This window comes from Gossypium raimondii, chromosome 12 (genome assembly GCF_025698545.1).
Source record: "Gossypium raimondii isolate GPD5lz chromosome 12, ASM2569854v1, whole genome shotgun sequence".
Classification (NCBI taxonomy): domain Eukaryota; kingdom Viridiplantae; phylum Streptophyta; class Magnoliopsida; order Malvales; family Malvaceae; genus Gossypium; species Gossypium raimondii.
Genome location: NC_068576.1, coordinates 21,880,423 through 21,886,057, shown reverse-complemented (window position 1 = coordinate 21,886,057; position 5,635 = coordinate 21,880,423). Strand labels below are relative to the sequence as shown.

Below are 5,635 nucleotides of genomic sequence, written 5' to 3'. Positions count from 1 at the left end.
AAGCTAAAGACGGTTATTCAGACTCTTCAACAGTTCCCAGGGCAGGACTCTAAATATTCATGGGACGGTAGGTTTTTGTTGAGGAGAGGGAAGACTGTGGTTGGACAGGTTCCACAATTGCGTCATGAGCTGTTCTCCCATTTCCATGACAGTGCGATAGGTGGCCACTCAGGAGTGCATGTGACTCGAAAACGACTCTCAAGCCTTTTGTATTAGAAGGGTCTTACGACTGATGTGAGGAAATGGATTCGGGAGTGTGTGGTTTGACAAAAGTGCAAGGGTGAAACAGTAGCTTCTCCAGGATTATTGCAGCCATTGCCCATTCCGGATGGAGCATGGTCGATTATCAGTATGGATTTCATTGAAGGGTTACCTTCATCAAACAAGAAGAACTCTATTTTAGTGGTGGTAGATCACCTCACTAAGTATGGCCATTTCTTAGCGTTGTCCCATCCTTATACAGCCAAGGAAGTAGTTGGTGAATACTTGGCTTATATCTATAAACTCCATGGCATGCCTGAGGCTATAATATCGGATAGGGACAAACTTTTTTGTCAGCAGTTTTTGGCAGGAGCTTTTTCGACAATCAGGAACTAGACTTCTTTTATCAACGACCTACCATCCTCAAACGGATGGCCAAACTGAGGTTCTAAATCGCTGTCTTGAAAATTACTTGCGCTGTATGACGGGAGAAACACCAGCTCAATGGCTCCATTGGTTACCACTTGCTGAGTGGTGGTATAACTCCTTGTTTCACTCTTCAATTCAACTCTCCCAATATGAGGCTTTGTATGGTCAACCCCCACCGACACACATGCCTTATCTAGCGGGTACCTTGATAAGCTACTTCATTTTTGCTTAAAGAAAGCTCAGGCTCGCATGAAACACTTTGCTGACAAGCATCGCTCGGAAAGAAGTTTTCAAATTGGTGACTTGGTTTATTTAAGGTTGCAACCTTATAGACTGTAGTCTCTTCGAAGAATCACCAACTAGAAGCTATCTCCAAAATATTATGGACCTTTTTCTGTTATTGGAAAGGTAGGAGCAGTAGCTTATACCTTGCAACTTCCACCAAATTCTCGGATTCACCCCACGTTTCATGTCTCCCAATTGAAAAAACATATTGGTTCGGCTCCAACTCAAGCTTTGTTACCTTTAATGGATGATCACGGGGCCTTGCCTAATGAACCAAGTCGTATTTTAGACAAACGGATGGTCAAGAGGGGAAATCAAGCTGTGACTGAAGTGCTCGTTGAATGGGTAAATTCTTTTCCGGAGGACGCAACATGGGAACCTCTTACAACTATTCAAGCCAAGTTTCCTCAGTTTTATCCTTGAGGTCAAGGATATTTTTCTGGGAGGGAATATTGTTATGAGTCAAAATGTTGACAAGATGAATTAGTTAAAATAGTTAATTAAAACGGGGCGTTTTAGATTTAGTGGAATGGTGCGTTTTGCTAACAACTGAAATGTACCACGTAAGAAGTTTGTTATTTTCTTTTATATTGCATGTACTGCATGAGTGGGGAGGTTATGAAAATACAGCAGAATTTCAGAATTCTCTCTTCTTCCCTAAAGTTTTCCCTTCTCTATTCCCTATCTTTTTTTGCTCGATTTCTGTCATTTATTAGAATAAGTTGCTCGTACATCCTCAAAAGGCCCGCCACTGCAATTCACGAACCAAAAATGTAAGAGAACACCTTTACACCCTCGGGTAATACGCCACCGCTACAACTCCATCCCCACCGCAAACCGGGGCAACCACCATCCAATTATTCAATAAACAGTAATTATTCTTTACATTCATCACTCAAAATATTGTGTGTTTTTATTACCAATATGTGAATTTTAATTTTAAAATTAATTTATTACCATACACAGTCTACTTATTACTTAATAATGATTGTGTACACTTGTACAAATGACGTGTTACAAGTTTTTGGCGCCATAGACAGAGACTGTTGCTTAATATTTTTTGTTAAATTATTCTTTACAAATTGGTTTTATTTTTTTTTATTTTAACTTCTACCTTTAGTAATTAATTCTTTATTTTTTATTCTTTATTCTTTATTTTTTAGGTGTTTATGAGCATAGATTGAATCATCGATTTATTACCTGTAGACCCTTAAATAGAGCAGACATTTAGACAAAGAAGACGCAAAAGATTAGCCCAAAGACAAGCTAAAATGGACCTTAGAAATCAAAATGATGTTCAAGAAAATGGAGTCCCTGATGTTCACAATCTAATCCTTATTGTTGATGATAAGGATCGTGCCATAAAACAATACGTTGTGCCCCTTTTTAATGAGTTAAATCAGGAATTAGGAGACTGGAGATTGAGGTGCACCAATTTGATTTGAAGCCTGTGATGTTTCAGATACTTCCAACCATGGGCCAGTTTAGTGGTATGCCCACAGAAGAGCTACACCTTCACATTCGACTTTATATTGAGGTAAGCGATTCCTTTAAGATAGCCGGTGTAACTGAAGATGCATTAAGGTTGAAGTTTTTTCCATACTCATTGCAAGATCGAGCACGAGCATGGCTAAATTTGTTGCCACTACACTCAATTTCAACTTGGCAAGAATTAGCTGAACGCTTTCTGGTAAAATATTTCCCACCTAGAAAAAATGCTAAGTTGCGGAATGAGATCATCACTTTTCAACAATTGGATGACGAGTCCCTATACGAGGTGTGGTAAAGATTCAAGGAGTTACTTCGTAGATGCCCTCATCACGGGATTCCACATTGCATCTAGTTGGAGACATTTTATAATGGTCTCAACGTGCACACAAGGTTGGTGGTAGATGCTTCTACGAATGGTGCACTCTTGTCGAAGTCTTATAATGAGACCTACGAAATCATCGAAAGAATAACCAGTAACAATTACAAGTGGCTGACATATCGAGCAAACTTAGGAAGACGAGTAGCTGGAGGGCATGAAGTAGATGCCCTCCCTTCACGCTCAGCTCAGGTATTTTCTATCTCTTCAATGTTGAAATAGTTTACTATGGTTTTAATCCTATTGCAGCCCAACCACGTAGTCAATTCAAGGTTATTTCCTGCGTATATTGTGGGGATGGTCATTCTTTCGAGAATTGTCCATCAAATCTTGTAACAACCCATTTTGACCCTAATCGAAACAATGGTTTCGGGACCACAAATCTGAGCTTGAAAAATATTTTAATATTATTTTGTGTTTATTATGTGTGAATTTACTTGTGTGAAAATTTCATGTGAAAATTTTATCGTTTGTGTGCTCGATTTTATAAAAGGACTTAATCGCGTAAAATGCAAAAGTGGCTAGCTATTTGTTAAAGTGCTATATTGCCATGGCTTTTATAATGTGGGGTCCTTATGTTGATATTATACCATTGAAGTTCTGAGTGGACTTTTATGGACATGGTTAATTATTAAAGTAAAATCATTAAGGTTAGTTTTGTAAATTAGTTAAATATATTAATATAATAAAACATAAAATAAAAGCCATGCATGTTATTCATTTTTTTTGCCGAATTTGAGAAGAAAAGACATTAATTTACCTTGTTAAGGGTTCGGCACTTTGGAGTTAAAATTTAGGTATGAATTTCATTCGGTTTTCGATAATTTTTACGTTTTTGAGATCGTTGCTTTGCATATTACCTAGCCTATTCTTTAAGTTTTGAAATTTATGATGAATTTGATATTTTCCATTGTTGATAATGTGATGAATTTGTTGTTTGATGATGAAAAATAAATCTTTGATGTTTGATTATCATGTTTAATTAAGTGATTTTTTTGATAAAAATCCAAATTAGGGATTTAATCGTGAAATTGAAAATTTAGGGGCTTAAATGTGAAATAAATGACATGCAAGGACCTATATGAGACTAAGGAATATTCGGCCAAAATATAGTGTAATTAATTTGAAATATTTTGTGTTTTTGTACAAATTGGACTAAATTGTAAAAGTGTAAAATGTTAGGGGCAAAATTGTAATTTGCTCATTCATGTGTTTTTAGGCTAAATTGAATAGAATGGTGTTTAAATAAACTTAATTTGAATATGTTTAGATCAAGAATTAAAGAAATCAGATTTGGATCGGGGAAAGACAAAAGTGGTTGAGAAGCCGATTTAACAGTCGACGATATTCGAGGTAAGTCAATAAGCATTTAAATGTTGAACTAACTATGATATATATATTTGTTATGCATTGAAATGAATTAATTGAAGTTGCATAAGCTAGGGTCGAATGTAATATTGTGAGTTGATTATATTCCGAGAATGATTTAATTTAGATGTGAATTATGTGAAAGACCGATTTTGTAAGTTCAGGCTTTATGCCTAGCAGGCTTTATGCTGGTGAATTATATCAGGCTTTATGCCTAGCAGGCTTTGTGCCAGTGAATTATATCAGACTTTATGTCTAGCAGGCTTTGTGCCGGTGAAATGTATCGGGCTTTGTGCCTAGCAGGCTTTATGCCAGTTTTTTATACAAGGCTCTATGTTCTATAAATCTTATGTGAGCAATAGTAAAAGCAAATAAATGTGTTAAGAAAGCTAAATTATTCAGGTATGTGTTAGCCATTAGCTTAATTGGTGATAAGGTAAGTTGATTATTTTAAATTGATAATAGTTTCAAATGAAATATAAAGTATGAGTTAACCATTTGAGTATAAGCATGTTTTGGCATAATGATTTATTGAATATTCGGCTTTGTTAAATATTTATGTGTATTTGGCCATATGGTTTGTTTATATGAAAAATACAATGTGATCTTTTTTTAAGTGTTATATGGTACAAAATATTAGGATATTTGGTTTATTTAACTTAATGATGGAATAAGTATTAACATATATATATATGAATTTTTGCTTATGACTTACTAAGCTTTAATAGCTTAATGTGTGTCTGTATTTGTTTACCTCTATTTTATAGATTTTGGAGTCGCGTTATGAGCTCGGGGATCGTCAACATAGTCTATCACACTATCGACCGTCTTTGGTATTTTATAAATTTGAATTTGAACCTATGGCATGTATAGTCTAGTTAATATGTTTAATTTTGGGATATGTGAATATGAGCCATGCGAAAATGGCTTACTCATTTTGGTTAAGCTTGGTTTTATGTTTTTGATCTATTTGATATATATATATGATGTTTAAGCTTATGTAAATTTTGGTTATATATATAGAAGTGTGATATGTTTAGCATAATTGTTAATAGTTGTATAAATTAGTTATTTTAAGCCTATTTGTTGTATATATATTTCATTAAATTTTGGTGTAAAAGTGTTGTTAAATTTGGTATGTATATCTTTATTTACCGTATATATGTGTTAAATTTTGGTGTAAAAGTGCTATTAAATTTGGTATGTATATGTTGCCTATTTGTTGTATATATGCTATTAAATTTTGGTGTAAAAGTCTTTATTAAATTTGGTATGTATATCTTGCCTATTTACCGTATATATGTTTGTTAAATTTTGATGAAAAGTGCTATTAAATTTGGTATGTATATGCTGCCCATTTGTTGTATATAGGTTGATAAATTTTGGTGTAAAAATGCTGCCCAATTTGGTATGTATATCTGCCCATTTGTTGTATATATCTTGTAAAATTTTGGTGTAAAAGTCTTTATTAAATTTGGTATGTAT

The 5,635-nt window shown here is 34.4% G+C and overlaps 1 non-coding gene across 1 annotated transcript; it reads right to left on the bottom strand.

The window, feature by feature from the left end:
* Positions 1-2,636: 2,636 nt before the first annotated feature.
* On the bottom strand, positions 2,637-2,742 carry LOC128035729 (small nucleolar RNA R71). Its single transcript, XR_008192280.1, has one exon. It is a non-coding gene; the product is annotated as a small nucleolar RNA R71 (small nucleolar RNA).
* Between the last annotated feature and the right edge of the window lie 2,893 nt (positions 2,743-5,635).